The sequence below is a fragment of the Vidua macroura genome, chromosome 11, assembly GCF_024509145.1.
Source record: "Vidua macroura isolate BioBank_ID:100142 chromosome 11, ASM2450914v1, whole genome shotgun sequence".
Lineage (NCBI taxonomy): Eukaryota > Metazoa > Chordata > Aves > Passeriformes > Viduidae > Vidua > Vidua macroura.
In genome coordinates this window covers 8,822,204-8,844,633 of record NC_071581.1, presented here as the reverse complement: position 1 = coordinate 8,844,633, position 22,430 = coordinate 8,822,204, and positions in this window count along the sequence as shown.

The following is a 22,430-nucleotide window of genomic DNA, read 5'->3' as shown; positions in this document are numbered from 1 at the left end:
TTTTTTCCAAGCTACATATTGAGAGAATGGATTGCAGAGGTTATATCAGCCCAGGATATCAGTATGATTAAACATGTTGTGTATAAGCTTTTGCATTGTCTTTTTGGCCTCCAGGAAACATGTGAGAAATAAGAGAATTGAGGAATGGCATAAATAACCCCTTTTTCAAATGGGTCCTGAGTAAAACTTTTAGCTCAAATACTTACCTAGGAGCATATCACTCCATTGTCAGTATCAACATTATCAGTCTTTTAAGCAGGCAATGATTATAACAGTAAAGAGATGATGTGCAGATGTTACCAATAAAAAGGGAATAAAGTAGGAAATTTGAGCATCCCTATCATTAAAAATCTCAAAAAAAAAAACCAGTGGTGATCAAACTAGAGGGACCAAAAGAAGTTCATCTTTGCACAAATAAAAGCAGAACTATAGAAAAGATTTGTAAGCATCTGCTCAAAATAATGGGAGACTTGGAAAGGAGAGTGAAGTGATAGAACAAGCAGGTGAAAAGTAATGCATGGATGATCCTACAATTGCCTATAAGATTTAAAAGTTTATCACTATAATAACTTTTCCACAATGGACTAACAAAAACCAAGTTGAGAACTTTACTGATGTAATTTGAGAAAGTGATCGAAACATTGTAAAACCCTGTTATAACAACATGGAGTTTAGATTAATGACTTAACTAGCTTTTGCACATTTTCAGATAGTGTACTTAAACCAAACTCTATAAAAACCCCCAGATTTTATGAGTAATCCTAGTAACAAACTGTGCATGTTACTAGGTGGTGTTATGGTATTTGTATATAAATAGATGTATTTTCCCTTCCTGTGCAGGTTCTTCAAATGCTAAAATTTATTATTTACACATTCCTTGGTTTATGTATTGGAATTTTACCCTTTTGACAACTCGCTTGAAAGCTCTCAGAGTAAGTGCCTGGCCATATTTCTTAGTTTTTAATTTCACTAAAATGATTCCATTGTTTATGTCAAGAGGATTAAAGAAAATCATATTCCACTGCTCATTTTTTCCCTTACAGCTGGATTACTGAGAGAAGTCACCACCTTTAGGCAAAAAGTGTATACAGTGTTTTCTCAAACACTAGGGTCATGTCTTTTGGCTTGAAAATTCAAATTAATTGAATTTCAGGCCATGTCAAATTTAACACAGAGAATGGCAGGTGTCCAATACGTCAGAGTAACACATGGAGCCTGTCTCAAGCACAGGGACCTCAGTGATGAATTATGGTTACATCCTTGCAGATAATCAGGTCATGGTCAGCAAGCAATAACATTAATTCTTGCCACCTCAAAATCTATTTGCTTCAATACGGTATACGATATATGATGTATATTGTAATAAAATACAACCTATATGAACATAAGATTTTTGGTATTACTGTAAGGATAATCAAACAATAGAACAAGTTCCCTGGAAAGTTTTTGGATTCCCCATCATAGAGTTAATCAAGTGTCATTTGGACACAGCTCTGAGCAACCTGACATGGTTTAGAAGATTTCCACAGGTCCTGTCTCAGCCTTTCCTTGATTTTATATTTGCAAGATGCTTGCTGTGATTTTGGCAGACTGGGACTTTCCATGCCCTGTAGTGCATTTTTATGACAAAGTTTCAAGTCCAGTAAGAGGTTTGTAGTGGAAAGGCTGACAAAACCTTTCCTAAAGTGGTACAAATATGTCACTATTATATATAGCTAGAACATGGAATAAGGTCTAGAATTAGGGATTGATCTATAACTCCTGCATGACAAAGCATTAGGAATGCTTTGTAATTAGCAATTATCAGTAGGAGTCTCCTACAATTTTCTACATCATATAGCCCTTTAATATCTGCTTTGAATTTCCTCTTAAATTAGCAGAACATCTATTTCATATAGAACATCTGTTTCATAATGTACTTGATCTCATTTTCTTATGCTTTCAAAATGTATGAAAAGAACCAGCTGCACCTACTTTGATTTTTGTGATTCTATTGCATTTTATTATCTGTACAGGGATGAATTTTTGCTTTTGGAGAGAATGTCCTCTATGTAGTGTATCTGCTATTTCAAACTCTAATGAAACTTAATTTTTGAACTTGGATGCTTCTTTTGGTTTTGGTTTTTTTTTTTTGTTGTTGTTGTTGTTTTTTTGTTTTTGTTTTTTTCTTTTTTCCCCCCTTCTTTAATGCCACACTTGTTGAGGTTTGGAGCAGGAAACTATTTCAGAGGCAGATGTTCAAACCTGGTGAACGTTTTCCCCTTCCCTTCCCACTTGGGATGTGGTGCTGCATTCGAAGAATAAGGGGGAAAGATGTTCTTGTTCCTTTACATTTTATCTTGGGGGTGGTTAAATTTCTGCACTGACAAAGTGATTTGATGTTGCCTGAGAATTATTGAATGGACGAAATTCTGCAAGCTGCAGTGCACTCATTTCCCAATAATTTTATCGGCAGCTGGGACCACTCAGGACTTTGAAGCCAAATTCTGTAAAGCCTGTTGGGAACGTTTCTGGAGGAGGGAAGGTGTCGTAAGGAATCTAACCTGTTTACTCTCTCTAACTCAGCGACAAGCAAGTGGTCAGAACAAGGAGTTGGAAAAGGACTGAACAGAAAAGGAAAGGCTCCTTGATTTAGGATTGCAAAAACAAACTTGTCATCCTTGTAGACACCTGAGAATTTAGTCTTCAAACAAAGGACACACATCTGATGCTGAAAACAAGATTAACTTGCTGCTTGTGTATCTAAGGAAGACCTTTTCTTTCTGATTTGCAGCTGGGGAAAAGGAGGGTCCCCATTGTGCCTTGGCTTTGGGCTGTAGGTGCAAGGCCTGGCTGCCCCTGTGCATAGGGGGCTGCTCCCTGTGCCACACACAGACAGGAGGAAATGAAACCAAACCTGCTCCTGCTCCAGCTGCTCTGGGACCAGGAATCTGACACAATCTGTGCCCATCAGTACAAAAATAACTTTCTGGTTATAGGGCTTCTTTAGACTGTACTCCTTGGCATTATATTGTTATTAAGAGTTCACCTCCTGGTGTCATCACTCCAATTTCCTGCACAACAGGCTTTTTACCAAATATACGTACTGAGAGTAAGTGTCACTTTACTTTTGCGGTTCAGGTTGGCAATTAAGCAGCACTCTTGGAAGCAGATGTGTCTGTGTGTGTGTTTATAAATATCACATATCTGTTCTCAACATGTAACATATATTTTTATATGGCAGACAAAACACACACTTGCCTCTTTAATTTTTTAATTAAATACATGCATATTTGCAATCTATATTTAAATATTTACTATTTGTGTTGGGTCCCCCTTGATCCCTGTCAGTGTTGAATAATTTATTTCATCATGAAATCAATCTATTTAGGTTGATTTTTTAAAGTTATGTATTTATGCCTTTTAGTAGTCTCTGACAAGGAAGCTTGCCTGTGCATTTTTATTAATGTCAGGCTGAAAGTGATTTTAATATCTGTTTTATGTTTTAATTGTGTGTAATTTATGAAATTTAAATTTAAAAATTAAAAAAAAAGCAGCTTAGGAGGCAAATAAGGATAAGATTCTGTGGTAACTGTTAAATTAATCTCAAAATGCATCTTCTTTCTGATGAGGTTTGTAAGTAAAAGTGCATCATGTTTCATTGGCTGAGGCAGTAAGTGGGGAACTTCTGATAAAAGCCAAAGGGACCTTTTTTTTTTTTTGCTTCCTGATTAGTAGAGAAAAACACCTTTAATTTTCTTTGCAGCTATCTGCTCCTAAATTTTTGTGCCAGGTATTGTAACAATCTGTTACATTGGTTCAAGAATATTTATCAGTTTATTTAAATTGAACTGCACTTTCTAGATGAAGTCCTAAAGAATAATCTGTGATATCCCAGATGCTTGTGAGTGCAGAGAAGAAACCAGCTGGGCAATAGTGTTCCTCTCCAGTCTTTCAGGTTTTCTGTAGTGCAGCTCAGCGGTGGTTGAGGATTTAGTGCTCTCTAGATTGTCTGAGTTCTTATCAGCATGTCTGATAAATTGCCCACTATATAAATGTGTGAAAATTTGCAGTATCTCTGCAAATGACAGGAATATCAGAAGTGTCAGATAATTTATTTGGTAGGTTGCTAACTGGACATGAAGTCACTATGAGCAATAACCAGAGCAGTTTCTTGTCTCTGACAGTGAAATACTGGCTTTAAACCTCATCAGCCTTCAAGGTTTCTGCCTATAATGCTCTGTAAAAACTAATTGTTTAATATTCTGTGGGACCCCTGGCAGCTGTGCTGGTCAGATATGAAGCTGAGTTTTCTTTCACTCTCCATTAATAGCTGAACCCTGTGTGATGGTGCAAGGGGGGCTGAACAATTCCATGTGCTGGACTGCCCACGTGAAGAAAGCTGTGCCCACTGATGCCTTGTGAAGGCTGGCCTAGAACAGAGGCTGGACAGAGTTACAGAATAAAGCAGGGATTTATTCAAAGGCCTCAATGGATCCACCTTGGGCAGCACAAGAGCCCAGCCAGGGCTACAGCCAAGATGAACCAAAATGGTCACACAATGGATGACCAGTCACGGGGTCTCTCACTTTTATAAGTTCTGCTCCATTTGCATATTGGAGTTAATTGGAAAATTCCAGCTTTAGGTTATGAAGTCCCATCCTGCTTGTTTTCTCTCTTCAGTCCACATTGTTTCTGCTCTTGGGCCTGAGATTTGGATCATTTGTCCTTGGTCCCCAGCTAGAGAAGGAATTGTTTTGTCTCCCTACGCTGTGAAGAGAGCTCACCATCCCCTCATATGAAGCTCAGACTAAAGCAGTGTACACATTAAAGCAGTACAGAATCTGAAAAATATAAAAGCTAAAACCTGAGGTATCACCCCTGGGTGCCCTCAGAGCAGCAAGAGGCTCCTGCTGCTGGGCTGATGTGGCCACTGGAGAGATTCCCCTGAGCATTCACAGCTTCCTCTGGTCCCAGTTACAGCCCCTGGTTCACATCTGATCCCATGTGCTGTGTGAAACTAGTGGTGAAGGGGAAAATTTTGCAGCTGGTGGTGTTTGTGCACATTTGAGAAGTCCTTTTAAGCCGTGTCAATGCTGCACTACTGTCATTTGGCTGAAGAATTTTTAGTTCTTTTCAGTTCTTCACGTTGTTTACTGAACTTGGAACCTGCTTCCTCACATTTAAAGGTGCTTTGGATGCCCTTGGAGAGCTAGCATGCCTGCTAGAGCATGGCTAAGCTACTGCTGATGAGATACAAAGTGAGATGTCCATGTAATTGATACATAAAAAATCAGAAGCAAAGTGCAGAAGCCCACTTGGGAATGGATATTGGTTTGCTTTTTGAGAAGGGTTTATATTTCCCTTCTACTTCACTGTCACAATTAAAATATTCGTTACTGTCAAATATACTTTCTTTGCAAATAGCAATTGAATTCTCTCTGGGGCAGTGAGGAACTTTGTTCTTTAAAGTCCAGCAAAGCTTGCACTTTCGGGGCCCTGTAAGCCTGGAGGAAAAACATTGTCATTCAGAAGTCAATTCTGCTCACCCATTAGGAAAGCACATTCACACTAATGGCTCTACAGTCAATCAGTGACAAAGACCTACAGGAAAATGTACTTGTTTCACTGTTCACTGATCTTGCAATTTGATCAATATTATTTTGAATGGATCTTTTTTTACTTCATCTGTAACATCTCTTTTTACAGCCAGACTGAGTGTGCACCATAAAACTGTACTGCAGATATTGCTAAAAGAACCAGCCATGTCTTTTACAGGTCGGAGTCCACAGTAGAGGCTCAACTTATTTCAGCCACATGGTTTTATCTGTTTCCAAATGAGCTCCTATTATTTTGTGCTACCCTGAGGGAGTAATAATAGTGATCTCTTTGCTGACTCTGAGCTGTTGCTGTTCTCTCTAGCAGAATTTCTCACCATGTACCACAGCTTTCTGTTTGCTTCCAAAGTGTTAGGGAAGCTTTAAGGCTTTTAAGTGTTGCTGTTGTGTTCACTGAGTTTAAAAAAACAGACACGCGACTCTGAGCTGAACTTTTACCTGGTGCAGGTGGCCTGTGCCTGTGGTTTTGAGGTCCATATCCTGTGGTCCCAGGGTGGGACCAGAGGCAGGGACCTCCCTGCAGAGCCTGTGCAGTCTGTGCAGAGGATGGTTTGATTTCCTGTGCCCAGGCTGGCTGAAGGGGTGGTTCAGTCCGCGGGATCTGTGTGGATGCCACTCAGTTGCTTCTGTAAAGAAAAGCTTCTCCCACTGTTTCATTTCCTCTCTGCTTTTCACCACTGCAGCTAAACACAAACTAGATTTCCAAGGAGAGGGTAAGAATTTTAAATGAAAATGCCTATTAATCTGTGTGTCAGTTGTGTAAATAAGGAGCACAGTGGAGATCAGAGGCTTGTAGCAGAGCAGTTTACTTATTTTCAGTGTCTTGCATTTCACTGGACACATGACTTCCTGTAAGCTGTGTATTAACAGCAACAAAAACATTTCTGCCCTGGGGAGAAAATTAGTGGATCTCTTATGCTGAGATTTCAATTGAGGAGGAGTGCCAGAGATGACCAGGTAGTCTAGTTCAGATCTTACTCATCTGCTATAATGAAATGGTTTGTAAGGTGCCAAGTTCAGTACATTACAGAGGAAACCATGCCTAGAAGATGCTCTACAGCAATATGAAAAGTGATTGACTAATTGATGCCTTAAACAGCTGAGAACGTGGCACAGGGAGAAGGTGACTGTTACAGCAGAAGCAGTAGTAGAGGCTACAGAAATATCTGGATGTTGGCACAAAGAGTTTTGTAGGGATTTTATAGCAAAGAGGAAATCAGTTTCTGTGACATTGGGAACAAGAAATGTCCACAAGCCACATACTCTGAAAGAAGAGAGAAGAATTGCTGTTAGTTGTAAGCAGAATACAAAACTGAAGCAATCTCTCGAAAAAGTGGTTAATACAGTTGAATTGAAAAAAAAAAAAAAAACCAAAACCAACAAATTTGTGAGATTTCTGCTGCATAAAGAGTAAGAGAATGATACAGTCTGGGCAAGTAGGATGGAAAATTGGCTGGATTTGACCCTTCTGGTCCAGAATTTTTCACTGACTTGCTACATGGTTTTCCTGTCTGTAAAATGGTGTAGAATTGATGCCTATCTTCTGAGGGGCTATAGTATCCTAGCCTAGCAAATTAATTAGATTACTATGCTTAATGGCAAGCATAAGTATCTTCTCACTACTACATGTAAATAACTTATCAAAGATGCCAGTAGGTTGTATCTGCTAAAATGTGTCTATTCCTTCCTGTGGTCATGGCCAAAATGTTCAGGATCCAACTGACCCATAGCAGAACTAACTTCTAAATTCAGATGCTATAAATAGCAGAATTATGGAAGAGTAAGAGCATAATTCTGAGAGAATTAAGCCAAATCATTAGAATAATTCTTGTGTGCTACTCTTCATTAGCTACAGACCATCATCAGAAGGGCCATTATTTATCTAACACAGGTTGTGATGTATCTGCATTTTATAAAAGATACCAGTGGGTTTTCAACAGAATTGTCCTGAAATTTTTTATTTTCTTAGTCTCCTAGCAATGCAATTCCATTATAAACTGCAAGTATAATGAACAGAAAGTAATTTGTTTGAAAAGCATTTAATAAACTAAATGGTAGAAGTATATTTGTAGTTCATATAACTGCTTACCATTGGTAGAGCCAAAAGTGCAATTTTTTTAATGTACAAAATTTTTTTACATATAGGTTATATTTACTTTTTTTAATCACATAGGAGAGTGAAAGCAAGCTTTGCAAAACCACAGACAAGATGCTCAACCATTTATAGACTTGCATTGTCAGCACACTCTGGTTTGCACTCAATTGTTACTTGTCTCCTACACTTGAAGACAGAGGCTTGGTGTTCTTCTCCCTCTTCTTCCCAATCTGCACAGCTAATTGCACATATTAATAAACTGGTATCTGATTAAAAATGATAGCATGAAATTTAAGAAAAAAGTAAGTGTCCCTAACATGTCAATAAAATTAAATAACACCCTTCCCCTTCTAGATTTTCTTAAGCCCAGGATTTCCTGTGTTCTTTCAGCAGTGCTTTTAATGGGCTTTGAGTTCATCATGTTATATTGCACTGGGGATAATCTCCATATGGTGAAGGTCCTGCAAGCCCTACCAGAAGGGCATTGCTATTCCTCAGTAGCTTGGATATTTTGAACAGAATAGTGGGCAATGAATTTTAAGAATTACAACCATAATCAAGTCCCTGCTTCCAAAATGATGAACTTTTTCACAATTAAGGGCATTTCTTGCAGTGTATCATCATTTTTGAAGCTATTTTCAGCTATTACTCTCTTTGTCAAAATGAATCCTCCTGGGGACAATGTATTAAATGAGGGTGAAAATGGGCACCTTCAGCGTGAGTGTGCTGGAATTAAATTCAAAATACATTACCACAATTGTAAAGATATTGCTGAAAAAGTTTTTATCATTTTGTATTTGAGGAGTACTTAAAAAAGTGTAATTGAACCAACAACCATGGTATGATTTTAAGAATGTCTGAGAACCAAAGGTCTGATTACATTCATCTGAAAGGATTCTACCCAAATCCCTGAAGGCCTAATGGAATAATGTCTGCCCAAATCATGCCATATCATCATGTTATAATGAGCCATAATTTATTCATAATGTTTTTTGTGGAGAGGAAACCTCTTTAAACTTCAGGAATTTGTACCAGTATTTAGAAAAGCGGTTTGTTTTGGTTTTTTTTTTTTTTTTTTTTTTAATTGATACTTGGAATGGTTACAGTGTTTCCTACATTTATCTCTGGTTTAATTCATTTGTACCACAGTGTTAACTTGTTGATACTAGTGAGCTGTTAATAGTCTGACTATTAAATATCTGTAGTTTGTTACTAAATTTTTACTCCTGTGATGACAAAGACAGTCTTGGTATGAGCCACAGCTCTTGAAATCCCCAGGGAAGTTCCCATTGCTGTTTTTGGGCACTGCCTCCTTTAGGTGGAGTTCAGTGACTCCTCTCAACAGAGCTGTTGGCTGAACTGAAGTCATCCCTCAGGAGGAAAAGAGGAGAGGCCAGGCTGGCACTGCACACCAAATGCAGCTGGGAGATGCTCAGAGTTAGAACCCAGAGTGGCTGCAAACCCTGCATTGTCTGCCACCCTGTCAGGTGGGGTCCAAAAAAACCCCTATTCCAACCACTTCAAAAAGGGCAGGGGAAAAAGAAAAAACACCACCCAAAAAAGAGGTGTTAAAGCTCCGCTCTGTGCTCACACATGGATGTGTGATTTTACACTAACAAGCAGCTCCATGGGCTGGAGGCAGAATTGGGAGAAAGGAGAGGGGCTCAGCCTGGCCTCACTGTGCCAGGGTGGCCTCCCTAAGCCCTGCCTTGAAAACAGTCTAAATACTGTGTAGTTCTCAGGATAACCCCCAGATTTTAAAGTTTTACTGTAGTTTCATGCTGTTTATTTTAGTCAATAAAGGTGAACAGTATTATGACACTCCACAGGCATATTTTTTCAGCATGTGGGTCTTTCCCTATAATGGTGTACATGAAAATACATTCCTTTGTCAGGCAATGAAAATCATGGATAAAAAGAGTACTTCAGAACACCTACTGAACAATCAGAAATCTCCCTTAGACTACTCTTTTTAGCAGAGCTGTAATTTTACTATCTATGATATTAAAATGGAGTTTGAAAACTATAGTATTTCTATGTGGAATGTCAGAATGGTAAAAGAAAAATGCTATGCTGAGAACCAAGAATTATCTCAGCTTTCTCAGTTTGGATCCAACTAAATCTATCAAGATAAGTGACAGGTGATTTATACTAACAAGGAATTGTCTGAGAGGAAAAGAGAACTGAAAGAGAATTGAATTGAGATAGACATGAGTGAGGAGAACAAGACACTTGAATTTCTCAGATGTGTCTAAGCATGTCATTGTATAGACAAGAGCTAAGGGAGCAAAAAGAAATCACTGATCAAGCACAGAGGCAACTACCAAACGGAAACCAGAAAAAAAAAAAAAAAAACCTCTGGAGAAACTAATTTAAGTATTCTGGACAAAACAAGATAATGAGGAATGTACCTTTACACCAGTTTATTCCACTGACAGCCTTAAAATGTCACCTGTGTATTTACTAAAAGCATTTATCATCATACTTTTAAATCATAGCTATTGAAACTGCAGCTGGTGCTAGAGGAGCATGGCTTGCAGAGAGGCTGAGGCTGCCTGTGGGGCCCTGCAACACGTCACTGGTGCTGTGTGGCCTCACTGAGCCAAGCAGCTCTGAGCTCAGACTGGCATCTCCCTTCCCATATTTCCTGCCCTGTGCTTTTTTTTGGGGGGGGGCAATGCTTACAGCGTGCACGGTCTGGAGCACAGGGACCCTTTCTGAGGGAAAAGGCCAACATTGTAATAGATTTGTAACAGATTGTTAAGGGACATTTGAATAGATTGTAATAGATTTGATTTTTAACTTCTGCTGTTGCAAAAGGAGGTTTTGTTCCAAGAAAGAGCCTGCTGAGCTAATGGTCAGGTCCCAATAAAGCAGGAGCAGCTTTCCAGGCCTGGGGAGAAGCAGAGCAAGCGAGGAGCCCATGGAGGCAGCCATGGAGCTGCTGCTCCTGGCGGCCTGGGCAGCACCACAAGGGGCTGTCAGCCCTGGGGAAACGTCGTGGGGTGAGGGGACAGCAGGGCAGGGACAAGGCCACCAGGCACCGGACCACTGGCAGCGGGCACGTGGCACTGCCCCCAGAACAGCGACGGGGCAAAGGGGCAGGGCAGCGTTCTTGGGTCAGCTCAGGGCTCTCAGCTGAGCTCACGGGGGTCAGGGGCTTTATGCACGTGCTTGTCAGCCTGAAATGCACCAGGAAGGGGGATTGAACAATGAGATTTGCTTAGGTTTTCGCACTTCCAGTTTATGAAAGGCAATGAATATTCTGCTTGTTGAGAGGTTAAATATAAAAGCTTGTCTCTGGTGCCGCTGCCATTATTCTGTTGCAGTGTGCCTTTCTCTTTCTTGAAGTGAAAAATTCATTACTTCAGACCAACTGTTCCTTTTTTCCTCCTTTAACATTTTTTAAATAATCTTTGAAATTCTAGAATAAAAAGCTGGGAAGAAGTGTCAAAGCCGAACAGATCCAGCTCCTACACTGTGATTCCAGCTTGCATAATTAGATCTTCTAGACTTAATTAAATCTTCTTTTAGTGCTGTTCAGACCTGTCTTCAGCTTTCCATTTGGTTATATAATAAACCTGTGTCATTGTTTAATTACATCAACTATGTTGGTTGGCTGAGCTGAAATCAAGCTGCTTACTTGAACACACAGCATTTGGAAGAGAGAGAGAGCATTTATTCTCATTTTCTTCACTGCATGCTTCGATTTGTGTAGTGTTCACCTGTGCCTGTCTGTTCATTGTTTCTAAGTAATTATTGCAGTTTAAGATCCATTTAATTATAACTTGTTATATTTATTTTATTAATAAGTCAAAAGAGTATCTATTTCTCCAGTCAGTACAATGAATTCTTTTTATGGTAACAAGGGAAATTCTCTTTTCAGTAATGATGGCTACATTCTGGTAATTTATGAAGCCTAATTGGAATATTTCTTGTCGCAGTCTTTAAAAATAACTTTTTGGGTGCATTGCCAGTGCATTCTAATGTCAGTTACTCATACAATTTGTCTTATTGATGCCACCCTTCTGTGCCTCTATGAGTATTAAAAATTCTGACTGTCATTGTATAGATGCTGTTAAATGTTAAAACCATCTGGGAATGTCTCAATCGATTAGTCTCGTGCAAACATTAGATGCAGAACAATTGCAGTGAATTTCATCTTCAGCTTATGCTGTAACTACGAATGCTTTAGTCCTTATGGAAACTTCCTGAATTTTTTTAAAAGTTTAAGGTGATTATAAGGAAAGCTGACAGGTTTAGGTCTAGAAGTTGGTGCAAGTATCTATTTAACATTCATACTTAGGAAGTCTGTCTAAGAAATAGCAGTATTATGCAATTTGTACCCTTCTGCATTGCTTACTGTATCAAGGGTATGTTTTGCAATTTGGAAAGGAAAGAGAAATCCATTTACTGCCTGGGTAGTTCCATTTTGTGTTTACTTGTAGTTTACAGGAAAGGAAATGCATTTTTCTTCCCTCTGGAAGAGCTGACTCTCGTATCCATTTGCAGGCTGTATGTTATCTGCTGAAGCTGGGAGACAGTAAATACTGCCTATAAAGTGTAGTTTCTATACTGAACTACAATAAATACTCAGATTCTGATATTTTCCAAGGATTCCAATGCTGAGCCGCTTAACTGAAGCATAGCAAGCAGCAGCTTGCTTCACACTCAGTTTCCCAACAGATTGTTTTCTTTTGAGGCCAATAATTTATCAGGGTGAGCATCTTCCTGATTCTCACCCAGAGGGGCTGGTGGTGTCTGGGCAGAGAAACTGCACTCAGCACATGGCTGCAAAGCTGGGCAGCTGGGGGACACCACGGGCACAGGGCAGCCAGGAGAGGGCTGTGCTTCCTGGCACTGCTGGTCCCACCCCTACCATGCATGTCCCCAGACAAAGGGGTCCTGCATGGGCACAGCTGAGCCATATTTGGGTTCACATGGTCATTCCTGATGAACATTTCCGGGGCTTGGTTTGTTCATTTTTGAGGGATGTCACTGAAAGCATTTCTTTGCTCCAGGTATTCTGTAATCACTGATGACCTTTTTCCAGTTTGCCTTCAGACACTGAGACACATAAATGTCACTTTATGGCCAATAGTCTTTTCCCCAGTGGATTGTGTTTAGCAGTGTGCCACAAAGCCTGCACCAGCAGTGGGAGTGGGCCTCTGTCCCAGTGTGCTCCTTCAGACCCCTCTTGGATCTGCCACTGGCAGGTCCTTGGGGACAGAAGAGCTTCCGGGGTCACAGAGCACTCAGCATTCCCTGTGCCTGTGCCATTGTGTTCCCTCAGCTCTGCTGAGCCTGGCTTTGCTTCTGCCCAGAACCAAACAGGGGGGCAAACTGAAAAATTACATTTTCAAATGTGGCCATTTAAAGGCACTTTCTGTAGATTTTGCTCTAAGTACAAGGAACAAAACCAGGAGGCTTTGAGTGGAACACAGAAATATCAAGAACAGAGAGTCCGTGTCCCTTGACTTGCTGACTAGAAGACCAACTATTGTATTAGCCTTTTCTAAGATTTTTCCCTTCCCCTTTTCCCTTAATTTCAACCAAAAGCATAATCTACTTCCAGTCAAGAACAGTGTGCAAACCCCATAAATTACTGCTCCATCTGTGGCTGCCCCTGCTGATCCCTGAGTTGAGGAGCCCCTGGGGTGAGAGGCTCTGGCTCCTCTTTGCAGAGGCAGTGATGGAGGAGGTTTGCTGCCAGGAGAGAAGGGATGTGCCAGCACCAAACCTGAAATGTCCCTTCGAAACAGCAGCATCTGCTGGAGTCATCACAATTTATTTTTCTTAAAGGTGGAATGTTGCTTGCCATGACTCCAGCTCTGTTTCATTGACTGCAGCCCCTGTTTCAGGGGCTCTAAAGCACCTTACCTGTGACAAAATTAGAGAATGTAGCTGGAAGTTATAGACCCAAATAATCTGCAGAGATCAAAAGAGAAGCCCCTATACTACTGCATATTGTTGCTATCAAAACTTTGAATCACAGTGATTTTGAAAGAATTTGAATCAGCTTGTAACTTTATTTTTTAGTCTTATCTAATTTTGTCTGCTGGAGAAAATACAGGGAAGCTCTGATAACACACACATGTACATGTAGCTTGAGCAAAGATCAAGGTAACTGCTGAGTATTTGGCTGGCAATTATTCAAGCCTTAGGACACCATTTTCTTGAAAATACACACAAGGGAGAAATGAAAAAAAAAAACATAATAAATTATTAATTTTAAGGAAATTAATATGCTAACTGCAAAAAATAATCACTCTGAAATGCAAATATGGCTAGAATAGTTTAGTTGGATATGTTATCATGAAAACTATTTATGGAAGTATATGTTGTCATAAAAGTTAGCTTTGGATACACAGCTGCTTCTGCTTTAATTCTACATGAATTAGGTAAATACAAATTGTGTTATTTCCTACAAACATTTTAGGCTCTAATTTTATTTTTGTTTTGACCTGAATGCTTTTTCTGTTTATATTTGTAATTCTCCAAGGTATAACTAGCATTTCATCTGCTATACAAATACAGTATTTGCTTATTGCTGAGACGGAAACCTTTAAATATTTAACAAAATCAGCTTATGCTTGCAGAAACAAAACAGAAAAAATTTTGTAAATCAAAATGCTGAATAATGTGTTTTTAAAGAATATGTGATGAATTTTACCTTTTTCTCACATGTATGTGCTTTGAGTATAATGGTCCTTTGGACCACATTTATGCTACAGACTATAAGTAAATCAAGTCACTTTATTATTTTAATTTTCTCTTTTCTCAATGACTTCTCTGTTTAAAATGCTTGCCATTAAAAACTTGCATTTCAAAACCATCCAGGCAATTATCTTTGACAAATTTTAAAACAGAAATACTTACTTAGAAAAAGGCAAGGGTGTTTCTAATCATTGGAATTGATTGCACTAATAATCTTGTTCTGTGGGTGTCCCAGGGTGGCTCCTGTCAGTTCTGGAGGAACTCTGTGCCACTGGAAATAGGTGCAGCCTTCAAATGTGCCACCTTGTGATCCTTGCCTCAACAGAGACAGCAGCAAGACCTTTTTCAGATAAATTAGATGTTTTGAAACCTGAGGGTAACCTTTTTTGCATCATTGGTAGATAAAGAAGCTACTGTTGGGTGGTAGTTTTATAGATTACTGTCATCTGTGTAACAAACTAGCTGATGATAATGAATTTGATCAGTATTCTTTGGGAAAAGAGTATTCACTCATCTTTATTTGTTTGAAATCTGGCTATTAAAATGGGAGAACTGGTAAAAGGTGTTTTGAGTCCTGGGCTTTTCAGTTTCAGACATATCAAAGTAAAAATGCAAATACCACAAAACTGAAGCCAGAAAAGGGAGGTTTTTCACAGCAGCACTCTCAGGACTTGATCTTCTGGCAGTTCACCTGTAGATCTGTTTAACTTCTTGGCACAGGACTTGTTGGAGGGTTCTGGGTGGTTGGTGTATCATTTGTTACCATGGAAATCACAGACACATAAAGGGCTCCTAAAGCATCTGAATTGGGTGGATTGACAATTAATCTGACTGAAAGCAAAAGAAATATTTCTTTTATTGCATAAGAAAGATTCTGTGTGTTTATAAACCTCCAACTTAGTACAAAGGGCCTTATTGAGTAATTTCTGTGTTAAAATTCTGTGTGCTTTGATTGTGATGCTTATCCAAGCCACTGTTTCTCCAGCTGTGGGGTGTCCCACTTCTTGAAGACTACGGAAGAATGCCAAAGGAACTGGAAATGAGCAGAAAAAGCTTTAAAGTGTTCAAAATAATCTACCAACTATCTCAGAGTTTGCAGGCAGATGGAAATAGAGCCAAAAGTGAGGTTGTATTTTCAATAGGTCTGAGAAATACTGATGGAAGGAATTCTTAAGCAGCTCCTTTCCTCTTTATATTCAGATTGTTAAACAAGGATATTTGAACTTCTTTCTCTGCATGGAAAAAACACAGAGGGAATCAGATGGATATTTCTATTTTAATTTGAAAGACTATAGTACATCAGGGGAACATGTGGGAAAGAAATATTATGAAAGTGTGTAATCTATTTTAAGCTAACTTACTGTAGTAAGTGAAAATGAGTGGAAAAATAATCGTGGCAGTCTCTGAATCTCTTTAACACCAACACTGACTCACATGTTTTGAAATTGCATATTCTGCCTCATCCACATTCTGCCTCCTTCCTTGTCTATGGCTGTACTGAATGTCTGGGTTTGCACCTGTTGATGCAGGTGATGGTACTGCCACTTTTACCTTTCAGTAACGTTCCCTTTCAAGCTGTGGTTGTGTTGGTCCTTTGCCAAAATTCCTTCCTTTGGTATATTTAATACAGGAGATGCCAAATACTTGCCATTTCGCCTGTTTTTCATTTCCCTGGCCTTTATTACATTTTGTTCTTGTAGGTAAATAATTCTGTGAATTATTGGGGGTGCAGGGGAAAACTGATGTTGATGAAATGCAAAATTTAGCCTTCCTTGGCTTTGCTTTGAACTACTGTTTTTTCATTTTAATTACATTTGTGGCAGACTTCTCGTTAAAGTGAATACTCTTTTCTCTTATTTTGTGACAATCTCAGTAATTACTTTTCTGGATTTGTACTTTGGAAACTTCTGTCTTTCGGTTTCTTTCTGTCATTGCCTCCTTCACAGGTTTCTGGAGCTCCTGGCCCATCAGGGATAAATTTCTACCTACAATGTGTTTGTATCTGTCCCTTCTGGCTCATTCATTGTCTTTTTTATTGGGAATAAGGGACACAAAAAGTGAACTTCTTTGGGTGTCTGAGAAGACAGAAATCTGCACTTTAGTACAGTTAGCCTTTAAAAAAATCTGGGGATGGAGGGGCAGGAGAGAGGGATTACTCTGGAAAGCCTCATAGATTATACATCTGCCCCTGTAATTCAAACTGGGATTTAACACAAAACTAGTGAAGTTGATTGAGTAACTTAATAGTGGCAGAATAATCTCCCTTTTCCAGTGAAATGTGTCTTAGAAACCCTCCCTCACTAACCATCCCCTCCTCTTCAAATGTTTGAATGCTGCTTGCTGTACTTGCCAAATATAAAATTAAACACCTGCATGGTTGTTATGCACAGCTGCATCCATCTGCTGAGCATGCCACTTGCCATTTGCTTTGATTAAGAGCAGGTTAAGAGACTTTAATTAAATGAAGTCCATAATACAGTGAAGCATCCACCTCTGCAGCCTCTTGCCTTGATTATATGTTTCTCTGCTTTTCTCCTTGAAAAAGACAAGCTATTGACTCCAGAAGGGATACAATTTAATGATAACAATAGATAATGATTTTTCAGTTTAAATATAGAGCACACTGAGGCTGAAACATTGGCTGGGATTCTGTGAAGCCCTGGTTCTTTCTGAAAGGTGTGGGATGGGGCTGGCAAACTTCTTTGGAGATGCAGATGCTGTTTGCAGGTTCTGCTGCCATCATGTAGCATAGTCATATTGTACTGACCCTAAAAAGACAAGAGAAAAGACATACCTGAGGAGAAACACAGCCCTCACCCCATTTTGTGTTGTTCAGTATGGACACAAACCCATCTGTTCTTTGTCTTAGCAGGTATCCCAAGGCATAAATAAATAGTGAGAAAAAACCCTCCTAATTTCATTTGGTTATGAAATAAGACTTTTTGGTTGGTTGGTTTGGTTTGGTTTTTGGTTTTTGTTTGGGTTTGTTGTTTGTTTGGTTTTTGTTTTTTGTTTTTTACTTTTCCTGAAACCATGGTTATCTGTGAGTAGAATTGGGAATACGTTAGGAATTATTCAATAGAAAAACACGTAAACCAAGAAAATATTTCCTAGAACTCTGTCAAAATAGGCACATTTCCTGTTGGATGCAAAACAGTATTGCAGAGTTACAGCTCTAAATGGCTCTTGAGGGCACTGAGGAGAATGACCCCAGTCCCATCCCAAATAAACGTTAGAGCACTCAATCAGAACTTGCTCCTGAGTCACAAACTTTCTTCCTTCTAATTGCTGTGACTCATTAGATTTGCATCTTAATGAGAATTAGCTATGTTGAAGTCAACAGTGATGAAATGCATGCAATAATTGCAGTGTACATTTAATACAGATATTCTGGTGTAGCACCTTTAGCCTGATAGCAGCCATGTTGTGCAGTTTGCAGTAAGAGGAGCAATCAGTGATACATTTAAACAAAGAAAAAACTTATCTTATGTGTGCATGTGGTTATGAAATCAGAGTGAGATATGGGGGCATGTAGTCTAGCTAGCTGTCAACAGCCTGAATTTTACAAATGAAAAGAGAATGACAAATTAGTGACAATGCTCTTCAAGCGACTCTGTTTGGTTCCTGGTGGTCATTTTTCTTAAAGGGAAGCCCAGAGGACTTCTCTGGAGTGAAACTGTGGAACTTAGAAGCAACTATTGCTACACACTTCTGTTATTCAAAAAATGTAAAATAAATGATTCTGGATTGCACCAGAAAATTGCTGAAAAGTAGTCATGAGTGAAATGAAGCTTCAGTTGTTCTTTTGCTTGTTTGGGAAATATTAAGGAACATCTGTAGCTAGAAGGTAAGTCCAGAGTAATTTTCTGGCTTTTTCAGTGCTGTTCATCCCATTTCTAAAGGCAATAAAGTGGAATAAAGAACTTCAGAAGGGCATTTAAACAGAACAAGGCTGAACCTTTGCATAGAGATTGTGCTTGGAAAAAAAAAAAGGTACAACCTCCTTAGGAGGATTAGAGAGAAAAGACAGACTTGCTTTTCAGTCAAATGGCAGTTTTTTAATTAATGTCATGTTAAGAGAATATGTAACTTTAGGTCTGAAATGCATTTATTTTTACCTCTTTGTCTTACGACATTTACTTTCCAACTTAGCTTGAGTGTCTTCTGAGCCTTTTTCCTTCTTTTCCTCACATTTTCACATACAGACCTAGCAGACATAAGGTACAAGTGAAAGTAGGGAAGAGCAAGTTTCAAAAGAATCTTTCTCTAGAACACAGGCAATTTATTGAGACCGCTAGCATTTTTATATCTATTAAAATTTTATCTAACCACATCTTCTGCAGAAGTTTGGGACTGATATTGGGTGTATGAGAGATTGCTTTGTTCAAATCCTGCAATGAGCAGTATAAAGAATGTCAGATTTTTTTTATAAGCATTATCCATGGAGGTTGTAAATGAGCCTTTCCTAGGTAAGTCTTGATATCTTCCTAGAGTTTCAAACTGCAGTAAGGCTGTAATAAATGCTGTCTTTCTAACCTTCTTATTGAAATAGTGTTTTTCTGAATGCATAATGTTTTTAACACTGATTGACATTTGGGAATGTGTGGCTTTGTCTCAAGACTCAATAAAAATTTTTAAAAAATCTTATTTCATAACCAAAATAAATGAGGAGGTTTTTTTTTTTTTCTCACTGTTCATTTATGCCTTGGGATACCTGCTAAGACAAAGAACAGATGGGTTCATGTGTCCATGCTGAACAACACAAAATGGGGTGAGGGCAGTGTTTCCCCTCAGGTATGTCTTTTCTTATAAACACAGGGAATATGTGAGTATTCCCAGATCTCCTTCTGACTGGAAATTTTATCTTGGACATGAAAATATTTCTATGCAAGATGACCCAGATTTATGGCCTTGTAAGAACGTGGTTTCAATAAATCTGCCTTTTCCAATGAAAGCCACTTTGCCACAATCTTTTGTGCTGGTGTTGGTAATGATTCAGTTGTGCTCAGAGCCAGAGGAGCTGGGCATGTTCCCACTGCTGAGCAGCAAATTCAGAGCCACATTCTGTGTTCAGCAGGAGCCCCACTGGATACACTCCCAGGTTTTTTGGTGCAGCAGGAAGAGGAAGCCTCTCTGCATGATTCCCTGGCTGGAAATATGCAACAAGGGTCCAAAATCCTGTGGGAGCATTTCAGGTTGCTGTTTGCCAGGTTCTCAGTCACCTTCCTGAAAGGAAAAGCTATTCTCTAAGTGGTAACTCCATCCCCAGCCTGAGACACTCCTTACACCTGTGGCTCCTCTCAGGAAGGACAGTAGATCTTCCTCAAGGCAGATGTGGATGGCCATGGTCATTGTTTACAACTTGGTCCATACTTCAGCTTTCTCAGTAATTTGGAGAAAAACTTCCACTGACACTGCAAATGGCAACAACTATCAACAAAACCATTTATAAAAAAATGACACCAGGATATCAATCAAATTGACAAGTTTTACAAAACTGACCTTTGTAAGCCAGAGAGAACTAGGTGAAAGTCACTTTGCATTCTGAATAATACCCATAAAGAGCAGTGCAGGTACTGCAGGCACTTCAGCAGTGTGGGCACAAATGACCTGTGGTGAGATTTAGATGATGACAAGAAAAGTCTGTCTGTTCTCTCTATCCGGCCCTAAAGCTCTATAGACTGACCTCAGAACTGAGGTTTAAAAAGAATCTGTAATGTTAGCACCTAATAATGTTGTGGTGTTTGAATGTGTTCTTTGAAATCACATTGGAAGTTTATAGCACTCTATAGGGATTTCATTTAGCATCAAAGATTATTAAAATAGAATTATAGGAAAAACCCAAAGGTTATGAGTGAGCCAGAGTCTGAATTTGCTGCTTTATCTTACTCCCATCCAGTAGAAAAATGCTGCCTTAGATTTTTGCTGGTTTAAATGCTTTCAAAAACAGCATTAATGATCCAGATTAGGGAGGAAATCAGACTTGAATTTATCATAAGGTGTTGATAGGACCCTGCCTTGCAAGAGCAAGTTAATTAGACCGTGCCCAAGGCTGGGACAGCTGATGATGTGAAACTGCAGGCTGCAGCCAGGAGTTTATGCAATTCATCATCAGTTAACACAGTTGTACTGAACTGCAGGCAGAATCCAGAGCTGTGCTTGGCTGACTGAGTTGGACTGACTTGAACCTGGAAGGAGCAGTTCAGTGAAGACAAGCTCCACAAGGAGAATGCTTAGTGTTTAGCCCAGTCCTTCTACCTCCTATACTGTTTCCCAATGGATCCTTTCTACCTCAAATATACTTTATTTCAATTGATAACCTACTGACCAAAAATAAACTATTTGCCTGCTTCTCTGCATCTCACTGTGGTTTGCCAAAATTATTTTGAAATTTGATTTTTTTTCTGACAAGTCTATTGATAGAAAAAGCAAGCAGACTCAACAGCATGTATGTCCTCTAGCAAAACAAAAGTGCACATCTTCAGTATAGGAGGAAAAAAAAGAAAAGGGGAATGTGGGGCAGAATTGGACAGAAACTGTTATTTCAAGTACTTTTTGCCTTAGTACTGTGGTTCAGCAAACTATCTGAGGCTCTCTAACCCATCTTCTGCTTGTATTCTGAGATCTGCAGGTCCAAAATTATCTGATATGTACCTCTGGCTTGCTGTGAGCAGTCTTAATTCTGTTCAAAGTGTTAACTCTCTCTGATAATAAGTTATTATACAGGCCACCAAAGAACTGACATCTCTTGTAAACGGAGGCAGCAGGAATGCAGCTTTTGTCATTCCTGCTCCACTTGGGGACATGTAGTCCCATCACCTCTAGGCCAAACTGATGGTGTTTCACTTGTGTCCACTGTAACTATATCTGTAGATCTGTGGAGATTCGTCTTTTCCTTATGGGATTTTTTTTTTTTTTTTTTAAGGAAAGGATAAATAAGGTCTGTGTGCTAAAGGATTCAAATCCAGTTGTCCATGCCCAGCTCCCAGCTTGTTTCCAGCCTGCCATGGTCTGAGTGCAGAAGAATATAACTCCTTTCACAGAAGAAATATCACTCCTTTGCCTGTGGTTGGCAGCCAAAGCTTCCCACAAGAGACTTCTTTAAAGTCAATCCCAGTGTAAGCAGGAAGGGGAGAGCACAGGAAATGGGGCAGCCAGGAGCTGGGTTTGTGGCCTTGCTGTGACCTGCCCATACTGTGTTCATTCCCAGGAATGAAGGTGAATTCCAATTATTTGTCACTCCACTGCTGCCAGTTCTTTCCTGTTGGGCTGCCAGAGCTACACCTTGTGTTGTGAGGTGCTGTGTGAAGATTCACAGAACAAGAACACTAGAACAGATTCTGTTCAGGGGCATTGTCTGCCCATTTTTCTCTGCCTATATCTTTTTCATTCAAGGTTTGCATCAGAAAATATTTGGAGCTGACATAAAAAAAGGTGAAGAATTTCAAACTCAGTTATGCTGAGAAAAATGCCATCAGAGTTTTTTTTAATAAACAGATAATGTCAGTTCCCCTCCCCAGAGCAAAGACACACAGTGTCAACAGAAACAATTACTGTGTTGTAATTTAATTTGAAAGGCTACTGGCAGACAAACAGGCAAGCAGTTTAGCAAGATTGATGTAAATTGTGGATTATTTAGGATAGATATGGATCCAGTCTAAAACCAGGAGACTGCTTCTGTGTGTCTCACGTAAGTATTGAGAAAGATTTGAGTTAGAGAAAGTGACATTTGTTTTTCTCAAATGTCTCTGTTTATAAAGCCTGCAGTTGAACTGAAATAGGACCTGGATCCAAAACTAGTAATAGTAAATTGTTTTCCCAAACTAAATTCAAACCCCAGGTTTTTCTAATCTCTATCAAGTTTTGCCTTTAACTTTGCTTTGAGATGTTTGATGTAGGAACTCTAATTTAATCATGTGTAACAATCAGCTGTAACAACACTATTACTTCTTCAAATCATGATAACCCAGGTTTGCTGAGAGATTATAAAGTGGGATACTCTCTTATTCCAATAAACACAA